The sequence below is a fragment of the Monodelphis domestica genome, chromosome 5 (genome assembly GCF_027887165.1).
Source record: "Monodelphis domestica isolate mMonDom1 chromosome 5, mMonDom1.pri, whole genome shotgun sequence".
Taxonomy (NCBI): domain Eukaryota; kingdom Metazoa; phylum Chordata; class Mammalia; order Didelphimorphia; family Didelphidae; genus Monodelphis; species Monodelphis domestica.
This window is the reverse complement of record NC_077231.1, coordinates 249684861-249697297: the sequence shown is the minus strand read 5'-3', so window position 1 is coordinate 249697297 and position 12437 is coordinate 249684861.

Sequence of the window (12437 nt, the reverse complement as noted above, 5' to 3'; positions counted from 1 at the left end):
TTCTTTGCATAATTCCCAGTTGTTTCCAGAATGATTGGACCACCTCATAACTACCAACAGGACATTAATGGACCTAACCTTTTCACAACTGCAACGCTGATTATTCTAATCTTTTGTCAGGTTTACCAATTTGCCATTTGAAACCTCAGAATTGTTTTCATCTGTATTCTCCAATTATTACTGATATGGGGCGTTCTTCCATATTGTCACTAAAAGTTTGTGATTCTTCTTTTGAGAAATGTCTTTCATATTCTTTGACTACTTACCTATTGGGGAGTGACTTTTGATAAGTCTAAAGTTTCTGACCAAGGTAAAACTGAGAAAATGGTGATATTATTGACCATTAGTGTGGTGACTACTGCCATCCCATTCTTATGACTCCTTGATAGTCCGCTAAAGAACACAGTGTCTCAAATATCTGGGGCCTTAGGTCAGCTTAAAAGAAACCCTATAAAAATGTGTGTTTAGAGACGAGCTGTAAGAGCAACCAAATAACAAAGTAATAGTTCACATATTTATATAGGACTTCTTTTAAGTTCACAGTTTTTACAATGCTCTGTATCTGTTCTTTGTACATTCAAATGTTCATATTTTCCAAGTTTAGAGTAAAAGATGATAACAATGATAAATTACAGAATCTTAATAGTTATAGAAGTAAAGCCCACTAGTTTAAAGTTTAGGGACTCCACTTTCTTTGTTTTTTTTAAAATTGAGACAACATCTGTTCCTCTTCATTCCTGATTCTCATAGTTGGCTTTCATCTTTCAAAGATCACAGTGACAGTGGTTTGGCAATCACATCTGTCAATTCCTTTTGAACATTTGTAGTTTATGCAGGTTTACATTCATTACAGCCACATACTCTCATTATTTCCATATTTATCTTGGATTTTGAAATCTCATTAGACATTTTATCCTGTCCTTTCCAGCCCAAAGAAACAATTTGAATTGAATAATACTGCCTTCTCTTTATCATCCACTCTCATCCTGATATCTACTCCCAGCATTGGTTCTTTCTCTTCTTCAATCCTTTTCTTTTCTCCCATATAATAGAAATATACACACCACCTTTTCTTGTTGTCCTTAACATTTCCAATCAACTTCAGTGCATCACAAGCTTTATCATTGCTGGCATTGGCCTTTCAAGGCCATTCTATACTTATATTCATCCTGTGTGCCTCATCCTTGTTTTTGTACATCTTTTAAAAATTTAAATTTGTTGATGATTGTATACCTATTTAGGTATATAATAATAATATATAGGTATATAAAAATAAATTATAATATATAATATATATAGGTATATAATCATCAACAAATTTAAATTTATATATGTTTGTGCATATGTAGACTTTTCTTTTTCTTTAAATAATTTCAGTCAACTAGTATCTAATTCAAGCACTTACTGTATGCTAGGCACCACACTAAGTTCTATGGATACAAAGAAAGTGGAACAAACAAAAACTCAGTTCTGTTTTCATGTTTCTCTTTGTGTCACGACTCTTGTGCCCCCATCCCAATCAATTTCATATGTGATTCTTGTTTGTGGTCTCTTTTTCACAAAAGTGGGTCCACTCAACATGCTAGAGGTCTCCTTTGCTTTCTCTTAACATAGAGAGGGTACTAGCCAAGCATTGTCCAGGATAACCACTGGTTATGCCTTATCCTCTCCATATTACTCATCAACCTAATCCTTAGACCATTGATAAAATAAACTACTCTATAGAATTTACTTATAGAATTCTGCTTTTACAGAATCTCCTACTTATGCAATTCTTTCACAGTATCTTTTGTTCTTTTCCTTTTCCTTTTTGGTTATATATTGTAAGCTACTTGAGCCCACCATGCCTCTCCAATATCTTCTGTGTAATGTTCATGTTCAATTATTAGGAGACTGTTGTATTCAGTGTTGGTCTATCATATAGCAACACTTGTTGAAGGTTGGTATTACAAAGATGAGCTTTGCTTCCTTTGATCACCCCAGACTTCCTCAGGAAATTTGAGGTCATTTAAGGAGATTTGCTGGGACAGTTCAGTAAATAGAGAGCTAGGCTTAGAGATGGGAGGTCTTGGGTTCAAATTTGACTTCAGGTATTTCCTAGCTGTGTGACCTTTGTGAAGATTAAATTAAATCTCTCCCTTGATTGTGAAAATGAAATTAACTCCCCTGCCCATTTTTAGATTTAATCACCAAAAGTGTAAACATGCTACTTACAGTTGAGTGGGGAGATCTGCCCATTTTTTATTTAATCACCAAAAGTGTAAACATCCCACTTAATCATTGAGTGGAGGAGGTCTGTGACCCACATGTGCAATAGTGGGTGACAAATTAAAATCAAACTGACTGCCCCTGGGCAGCACTAAGCAAAGCTTCAACTGTGATTGGTAGATGTAAAATTAAGGGAAGGTCCAGGAAGTGGTGCAAAAGAAAGTGTCTTTAAAAGGGAGTTACAACTTCCTGAGTGCAGTTCTACTAGAACTTTGTCTTCTTCTGGAGTTCTGAGTTTGAGTTGGAGGCTGGCAAAGAATCTGCTGACTGGACCTGAGACCCTGTATGTGGTGAGACTGTCCTTGAATGTCTCCCCTTTGGACTAACATGTGGTGAGTGAAAATGGCTGACTCCTTTCCTGGATTTTCTGAAGAGACTAGCTTCAGGAGAGACCTATCCTCTTGAGAGAGGCTCCTTATATTCCCAGGTCCTCGGCTCCAAGAGCCAAGGCCTCTCCGGTTAAGGACTAAACTCCCCCAACTGGGTTGAGCCAGGGGTCGGAGCAAAATACTTAGTTCTTAGGCTAGATATCTTACCCTATCCATTCTCTGATTTTCTAACTTCACTCTTTCTATATCTTGTAAATAAATTATAAATAAATCTCTTTGGAATTAATTAAATTCCTGGCGACTCTATTTTTAAAATAATCCAGTCCAACCTTTTTATATAAACTTCCTTTTCCCTTTACACCCTAGATCATGAAATTCCTAAATCTTCTCTTCTCCACCCAGAACATTTTCATCTTCTTTAATTTATAATATATACTTTATATGTGTAAATATTAAAATTAATATTCAATACTCTAGGTATTATATTAATATTTAACTTGAAGCAAAGAGAAAATAAAAAGCTAGAGAAACCTAGAGAGATCACCAGCTTTTCCACGTTGGAAAAAAGAGAGAGGAGTTATAGCAAACTCATAAACAATAAAATGACCATGCAAAATGTGCACAAAGGGAAAAGCATTCTGGGTAATATGGAAAGGAATTTTGGGTAATGTAGTTTTAGAGGTTCAAGAATTTCCAACTATACATTTGCCAGGGTTTCCTTTCTAAAAATTATTATAAACTTAACCTCAATTGCCTAATCTTTACCACTCTTCTGCCTTGGAATCAATACTTAGTATTGATTCTAAGAAAGAAGGTAAGTGTTTTGCTTTGTTTTTTAAGGGAGATTTGCAATTTCCTAAAGCAATCCAACCTGCTTTCTTCCACTTGTTCAGTTCTGTAACCAGCTATGTCCATATGTACCACCTGTCTCAGAACATATGCATATGGAACAAGCTCTTAGTAATGATTGAAAGCTGTGGAGAATATGTTCACATTGTTTTTTGAGGATTATGAATAAGCTTTTAATATTATTGAACCACAAGAAATAAGTAAATGGACCAGGCCAGAAGAAATTTAGAAGATCTCTACAAACTGAAGCAAAATGAAATGAGCAAAACCAAGAGAACAACTTATAGCACACGAACTATCCCCTTCCTGCTCAATTGGACTTAAAATGCAGTATATATCATTGGTCATGGCCAATGTGGGAATTTGTTTTGCTGTGCAAACCATATCATTATGAGGATATTATTTCTACTATATATTGTTCCATGGAAGTGGGGATCAGTAGGAGGAACAGATAATAAATGCAAGTTTAAAACAAATAAAAACTATTTTTAAAAAAGAAGAGAAAAGGCATTTTATTTGATAGAACAAAATGCTACTTTAGGCTCTTTTCCAATCAGCTGTCTTCTATTTATATATCAAAATTATTCAGTATTCCTTGAAATGAACAACAAATATAACTCTCTTCAATGTGTTTTTTCATAAATGTCAGGCAAAGAATAAATCAGAAAATTGAATGCTCACTAAAAATACTTACCACAGTGATGGAGGAGATCCAACTCAGAAACCAAGTTTAAAAGAAATTTCCTGTGAATGGTGAGGTCTTCCAGATGCTCCTGTTTGTTGGTAACATTGTTCTGGTTGTACCAAACCTAGGAGCATCACAGAGTCTTCTGGAAGAGATCTGTTACCGCTCAAAAGAGGTTGGCTTGATCATCTACACAGACAAGGCCAAGTGGGAGGTACAGAATAAACATTTATATAGTGTTTACTATGTGCCAGGCATTGTGCTAAGCACTTTACAAATATTTTCCCATTTGATCCTAACAATAACCCTACAAGAGAGGAATTGTTAATTTACCCCATTTTACATGCAGAGGTAAGTGATTTGCCCAGGATCACACAGCTACAACATTTCCCACAAGTCACTGAATCTCTTTTGTAAGATCTTTAGTGACAGGAAATTCACTACCATTTGACTGTGACTATAATACTTGCAGTCTGCTCTAATGGTTAGGAAATTCCTCCTTAATTATGGTAAAATATGCCTCTCCTACTCTATTTTGCTTCTCTAGGCAAACTAGAACAAATCTAATTTCTTTCACACATTAGAATTCTTCAAATATTTGAAGATAGTTATCGTAAACCCCTAAATCTTTTCTTTTCCAGGCTGAACATTTTCATTTTCTTCAATTTACCATCATGTCAGAGTTTTTAAAATTCTTAATTTAAACACCAAAAAAGGGGGGTCGGGTAGGCATTTTCATATGTAACTCAAATTCCAAAGCCTATTTGTATCGAACTCTCTCCTCATCAATGGAGATCAATATCCTATGCCTTCATGAGGGTCAGTTGATGAGAATAGGAGAGAGGAAAGCTCCAGACTCTTCAGGTCTCTTCAATCTCTTGAAGTCTCTTCAAGTCCCTTGGTTTGGAGGTCACTTTGGGAGCTTTGAGAAAAAAGATGGATGATGCCAACCCAACTTCAATTTGCTGAAGAGAGAATAAGACTGGGAAGAAGACAACATTAAAAGGAGCTAGGAGTTTCCCTTATGTCCTTATTCCCAGCTTGCTATATTAAAAATTTCAGAGCATTTCCCCATGGGTGAGATCTAGGATTCTCAAATGAGCTGAGTTACTTCACTTACAAATGGGAGGGCTCCTTCACCCTGTTGGATGGTATATATTCTCCTATGTAAACACTCTCTGATTACGTTTTGCTTTTAATTTGGATCAGTGTGTTTCTTGGCTATTTCCTATTGGTGTTCATTATGGAAATGGTATTTGATAGGAAGGAAATCAAGTCTTAGATATAAAACTTGGGTCTTCCTTTCTTCATTAATGAATAGTGAATCAGTAGTTTGGCTTGAACCTGAAAACTACATCCTAGTCTAAACTTGCAGTATTTAAGGAAGCAGATAGATATAATTCTTGGCTAATATCCCCTCTCTCTTAGGAGAGTCAAATGGCTAAACTTCTGACCCAACCTCTTGCTCCCTCTCTCTGCCAATGGCAGAAATTAGTCTCCCTTAGTAAAGGTGGTATGGGGGGATGTCTATTCTGCCTCCTTTGAGTCACATCTCTATGCTACATGTAGGGAACACATATAGACATAGATACAACATACAGACAATAGAATCCAAAAAGGAGATTCTAGATAAAACTATAAATCTCCATTTTATACCACTTGCTTTAATATTTATCTATATGATATATTACTTTCAAAATTATCCCATGTACCTGTGCTTTCTTCTTAACTTCTTTCTGTTCTCTTCAGTGAATTTTAAATGTTTCAGTGGCAATATTTGGAGGGGGAGCATCATTGTTAGCTTTCTCTAGCCCAATTAACTGAAAGGATGAAAAATAAAAATTCTTAATTAATAATTAATTAATTCTTAATTCATAGTTAAGCAAAATGAATTCACATAATGGTCATGTCCAAAACTGTATGTCTCTGCTCTTTGCGTTCATCAATTTTTGGTTAGGAGGCAGTAACAGGTCTTATGATAAGTCTCCTGAAAACCAGAGTTCCTTAGTCTTTAAAAAACATTTTTTTGCAATATTGTTATCCTCATATATATATATATCACATTTTGTTTAGCAATTCCCCAGTTATTTAAGAGGCAACCTCAGATATACCTTTAGATTCTAGGTCTTTTCTATTCTCTCTTCACTCTTCTTTTCAAATACTCCCTTCAGGTTAAGAAAGTGTGATTTGCTTATAACTATTCTCATCTCAGAATTATTCTCTCTTAACTCACACCTTCCATCCCCATTTATTTCCCTGTTGGGTTTGCAGTATTTCTTTTTTTTTTTAAACCCTTACCTTCCATCTTGGAATCAATACTGTGTATTGGCTCTAAGGCAGAAGAGTGGTAAGGGCTAGGCAATGGGGGTCAAGTGACTTGCCCAAGGTCACACAGCTGGGAAGTGTCTGAGGCCAGATTTGAACCTAGGACCTCCCATCTCTAGGCCTGGCTCTCAATCCACTGAGCTACCCAGCTGCCCCCTTGCAGTATTTCTTTACCAAATTCTGGTGTGTGTGAGAGAGAGAGATCAACCCTCTTTTGTCTGTTTCAGATATGAGTAAAATTCATCTTATTCCTGTTCCCTTTATTCTTAATTTTGTTTGCATATGCTTCTTTTCACCTACCTCAGTGAAATTGAAATTCCATCATTTTCCTCAGTACCAATGTATTTCTCTTTTCACTCTCCTTTCTCTTTCCCCTCTTAAAAATCTCAAAACAGAACCAATCTATCTCTGTGTCCCCTGGTTTTCTTTTTGTAAAGATAGTTTATTTTATCAATTACATGTAATAACAATCTTCTACATTAGTTTTCAAAAGTTATATGATCCAAATTGTCTCCCTCCCTCCCTTCAATCCCCTTCCTGGAGCTGGTAAACAATTTGGGCTATACATATATAATCATGCAAAACATATTTCCATATTGTTCATTTTTGTAAGAGAATATTCATCTAAAACTAAACCCCCAAGATAAAAACCCAAATAAACTAAAGTGAATAATTTTATGCTTTGATTTGTATTTTGCTCCAATAGTTCTTTCTCTGGAGGTGGATAGCATTCTTTGTCATAAGTCCTTCAGAATTGTCTTAGATCATTATTTTGTTTAGATTAGCTAAGTCTTTCACAGTTAATCATTCCACAATATTTTTGTTGCTGTGTACAATGTTCTGATTCTGCTTATTTCACTCTGCACTTTCCAGCTCTTTCTGAAATCATCCTGCTCATCATTCTTTACAGCACAATAGTATTCTATCACCACCATATGCCAAAATTTATTCAGCTATTCTCCAATTGATGGACATCCCCTTAATTTCCAATTCCTTGGCCATCACCAAAAAATAGCTGCTATAAATATTTTGTGCAACTAGGTCATTCCCCCTTTTTTATGATCTCTTTGGGATACAGTCATAGTAGTGGTATTACTGAATCAAAGGGTATGTATAATTTTATAGCTCTTTGAACATAGTTCCAAGTAGCCCTCCAGAATGGTTAGGTCAGTTCACAACTCCACCAGCATTGTATTAGTGTCCAAGTTTTGCCACATCCCCTCCAACATTTATCATTTTCCTTTACTGATATATTGGCCAGTCTGATGGGTTTGAGGTGGTACCACAGAATTGTTTAATGGGCCTTTCTCTAATCAAGTGTGATTTAGAACATTTTTTCATGGTTATCAATAGCTTTGATTTCTTCATACGAAAACTGCTTGTTCATATCCTTTGACCATTTGTCAGTTGGGGAATGGCTTGTATTCTTAAAACTTGACTTGGAGAACTTCCGGTTAAGATGGCGGCTTAGAGAAAGCTCAAGTTCAGATCTCCGGAAAACCCTTCCCGACCGATCTCAAACGATAAGCTCCTAAGGCGCCGAAATTCAAAACGATCAACAGCACAGACCCTGGGAACCCTCCTCCTGGACCTGGACCCAGTTCAAAAGGTACGGCTCCCCTCAAAAGCCAGAACCCGAGATCACTCGGACCTCAGGGGTAGGAGCGCAGAGTCCAAGGCTCCCGGAAGCCGCAGCCCGGCAGGGCTCAGAGAGCAGAACCCTCAGGGCCTTCTACAGTCCCGGTGAAAGTTACTGCCTGGGGCTTCCGCTGCAGAGAGCTGGTCGAAACAACAGCAACCCTCAGGGCGGGCAAGACAGCCTCACTGGCTGGATCCTGCTATCCAAGTCTCAGTGAAAGTCCTTGCTCTCGGAGCTTGGGTTAGCTGCAGCCCATCCCCCTGCAGGCCGACGAAACAGCCTCACGGCCAGCGATTCTGAAGGCAACTTCCTGAAAGCAACGTGGTCCGACCCTTCCATTCCAGTTCCAGTGAGGCATATTCAGTTTAACCCAGGGAAAGTCATAGAACCATCTGCCCAGGACTAAAGCCTCTGAACACCAGAGAGAGACAAGAAAAGCCAATCCTCCACATTCAGAGATGGAAAACTCCACAGAAGCACAGAAGCCCCAAAATACCAAGAAAAATAAGAAGAAAGGGGCGACTTTGGACACATTCTATGGAGCCAAAATACAAAATACAGAGCAGATAGAAGATAATATAAAAGAAAATGCTCCAAAACCTTCCAAAGGAAATGGAAACTCTCCACAAACCTATGAAGAATTTGAATCAGAAATGACCAAAAAGATGGAAGCCTTCTGGGAGGAAAAGTTGGAAATAATGCAAAAGAAATTCACGCATCTACAAAACCAGTTTGACCAAACTGTAAAAGAAAACCAGGCTTTAAAGGCCAGAATCAGGCAGCTGGAAGACAACGATCGTGTAAAAGAGCAAGAATCAATAAAGCAAAGCCAAAATACCAAGAAATTAGAAGAGAACATAAAATATCTCACCAACAAGGTGATAGATCTGGAAAATAGAGGGAGAAGAGAAAATTTAAGAATAATTGGACTCCCAGAAAAGCCAGAAATAAACACCAAACTGGACATGGTGATACAAGATATAATCAAAGAAAATTGCCCAGAGATTCTAGAACAAGGGGGCAATACAGCCACTGACAGAGCTCACAGAACACCTTCTACACTAAACCCCCAAAAGACAACTCCCAGGAATGTAATTGCCAAATTCCAAAGCTATCAAACAAAAGAAAAAATCCTACAGGAAGCCAGAAAAAGACAATTTAGATATAAAGGAATGCCAATCAGGGTCACACAAGACCTTGCAAGTTCTACTCTGAATGATCGTAAGGCATGGAACATGATCTTCAGAAAGGCAAGAGAGCTGGGTCTCCAACCAAGAATCAGCTACCCAGCAAAACTGACTATATACTTCCAAGGGAAAGTATGGGCATTCAACAAAATAGAAGACTTCCAACTTTTTGCAAAGAAAAGACCAGAGCTCTGTGGAAAGTTTGATACCGAAAATCAAAGAGCAAGGAATACCTGAAAAGGTAAATATTAAGGAAAGGGGAAAATGTTATCTTCTTCTTTTACTTAAACTCTCTTCTATAAGGACTACATTTATATCAACCTATGTATACTAATATGTGGGGAAAATGTAATGTATAAATAGGGGGTAAAGAAAGACCAAATAGAATTATCATTCTCACACAAAGATTCATATGGGAAGGGGAGGGGAAGAAAACTCCTATAAGAAGGAGAGGAAGAGAGGGGGGGGGGGGATTTACTTAAACCTCAATCTCAGGGAAATCAACTCTGAGAGGGAAAAACATCCAGATCCATTGGGATCTTGAATTCTATCTTACCCAACAAGGGTAAGGAGAAGGGAAAAACCAAGGGGGAGAGGGGGAGAGGGAGAACAAAAAGGGAGGGAAAGAGAGGGGGGAAGGGGAGGGAACAAAAAGGGAGGGACTAAAAAGGGAAACATCAAGGGAGGGGACAAGGGGGACTGTTTCAAAGTAAATCACTGGACTAAAAGGTAGAGCCGAAGAAGTATAGGTTAGAATTAGGGAAGGCAATCAAAATGCCAGGGAGTCCACAAATGACAATCATAACTTTGAACGTGAATGGGATGAACTCACCCATAAAACGTAGACGAATAGCAGAATGGATTAGAATCCAAAACCCTACCATATGTTGTCTTCAAGAAACACACATGAGGCGGGTTGACACCCACAAGGTCAGAATTAAAGGATGGAGTAAGACCTTCTGGGCTTCAACTGATAGAAAGAAGGCAGGAGTGGTAATCATGATATCCGATAAAGCCAATGCAAAAATAGACCTGATCAAAAGGGATAGGGAAGGTAATTATATTTTGTTAAAAGGGACTATAGACAATGAGGAAATATCATTAATCAATATGTATGCACCAAATAATATAGCACCCAAATTTCTAATGGAGAAACTAGGAGAATTGAAGGAAGAAATAGACAATAAAACCATACTAGTGGGAGACTTAAACCAACCATTATCAAATTTAGATAAATCAAATCAAAAAATAAATAAGAAAGAGGTAAAAGAAGTGAATGAAATCTTAGAAAAATTAGAATTAATAGACATATGGAGAAAAATAAATAGGGATAAAGAGGAATACACCTTCTTCTCAGCACCACATGGCACATTCACAAAAATTGACCATACATTAGGTCACAGAAACATAGCACACAAATGCAGAAAAGCAGAAATAATGAATGCAGCCTTCTCAGATCACAAGGCAATAAAAATAATGATTAGTAATGGTACATGGAAAACCAAATCTAAAACCAATTGGAAATTAAACAATATGATACTCCAAAACCGTTTAGTTAAAGAAGAAATCATAGAAACAATTAATAATTTCATTGAGGAAAATGACAATGGCGAAACATCCTTTCAAACCTTTTGGGATGCAGCCAAAGCGGTAATCAGAGGTAAATTCATATCCCTGAATGCTTATATTAACAAACAAGGGAGAGCAGAGATCAATCAATTGGAAATGCAAATGAAAAAACTGGAAAGCGATCAAATTAAAAACCCCCAGCAGAAAACCAAATTAGAAATCCTAAAAATTAAGGGAGAAATTAATAAAATCGAAAGTGATAGAACTATTGATTTAATAAATGAGACAAGAAGCTGGTACTTTGAAAAAACAAACAAAATAGACAAGGTACTGGTCAATCTAATTAAAAAAAGGAAGGAAGAAAAGCAAATTCATAGCATTAAAGATGAAAAGGGGGACAGCACCTCTGATGAAGAGGAAATTAAGGCAATCATTAGAAATTACTTTGCCCAATTATATGGCAATAAATACACCAATTTAGGAGAAATGGATGAATATATACAAAAATACAAACTGCCTAGACTAACAGAAGAGGAAATAGAATTCCTAAATAATCCCATATCAGAAATTGAAATCCAACAAGCCATCAAAGAACTTCCTAAGAAAAAATCCCCAGGGCCTGATGGATTCACCTGTGAATTCTATCAAACATTCAGAGAACAGTTAATCCCAATACTACACAAACTATTTGACATAATAAGCAAAGAGGGAGTTCTACCAAACTCCTTTTACGACACAAACATGGTACTGATTCCAAAACCAGGCAGGTCAAAAACAGAGAAAGAAAACTATAGGCCAATCTCCCTAATGAATATAGATGCAAAAATCTTAAATAGGATACTAGCAAAAAGACTCCAGCAAGTGATCAGAAGGATCATTCACCATGATCAAGTAGGATTCATACCAGGGATGCAGGGCTGGTTCAACATTAGGAAAACCATCCACATAATTGACCACATCAACAAGCAAACTAGCAAGAACCACATGATTATCTCAATAGATGCAGAAAAAGCCTTTGATAAAATACAACACCCATTCCTATTAAAAACACTAGAAAGCATAGGAATAGAAGGGTCATTCCTAAAAATAATAAACAGTATATATCTAAAACCAACAGCTAATATCATCTGCAATGGGGATAAACTAGATGCATTCCCAATAAGATCAGGAGTGAAACAAGGATGCCCATTATCACCTCTACTATTTGACATTGTACTAGAAACACTAGCAGTAGCAATTAGAGAAGATAAAGGAATTGAAGGCATCAAAATAGGCAAGGAGGAGACCAAGTTATCACTCTTTGCGGATGACATGATGGTCTACTTAAAGAATCCTAGAGATTCAACCAAAAAGCTAATTGAAATAATCAACAACTTTAGCAAAGTTGCAGGATACAAAATAAACCCACATAAATCATCAGCTTTTCTATATATCTCCAACACAGCTCAGCAGCAAGAACTAGAAAGAGAAATCCCATTCAAAATCACCTTAGACAAAATAAAATACCTAGGAATCTATCTCCCAAGACAAACACAGGAACTATATGAACACAACTACAAAACACTCGCCACACAACTAAAACTAGA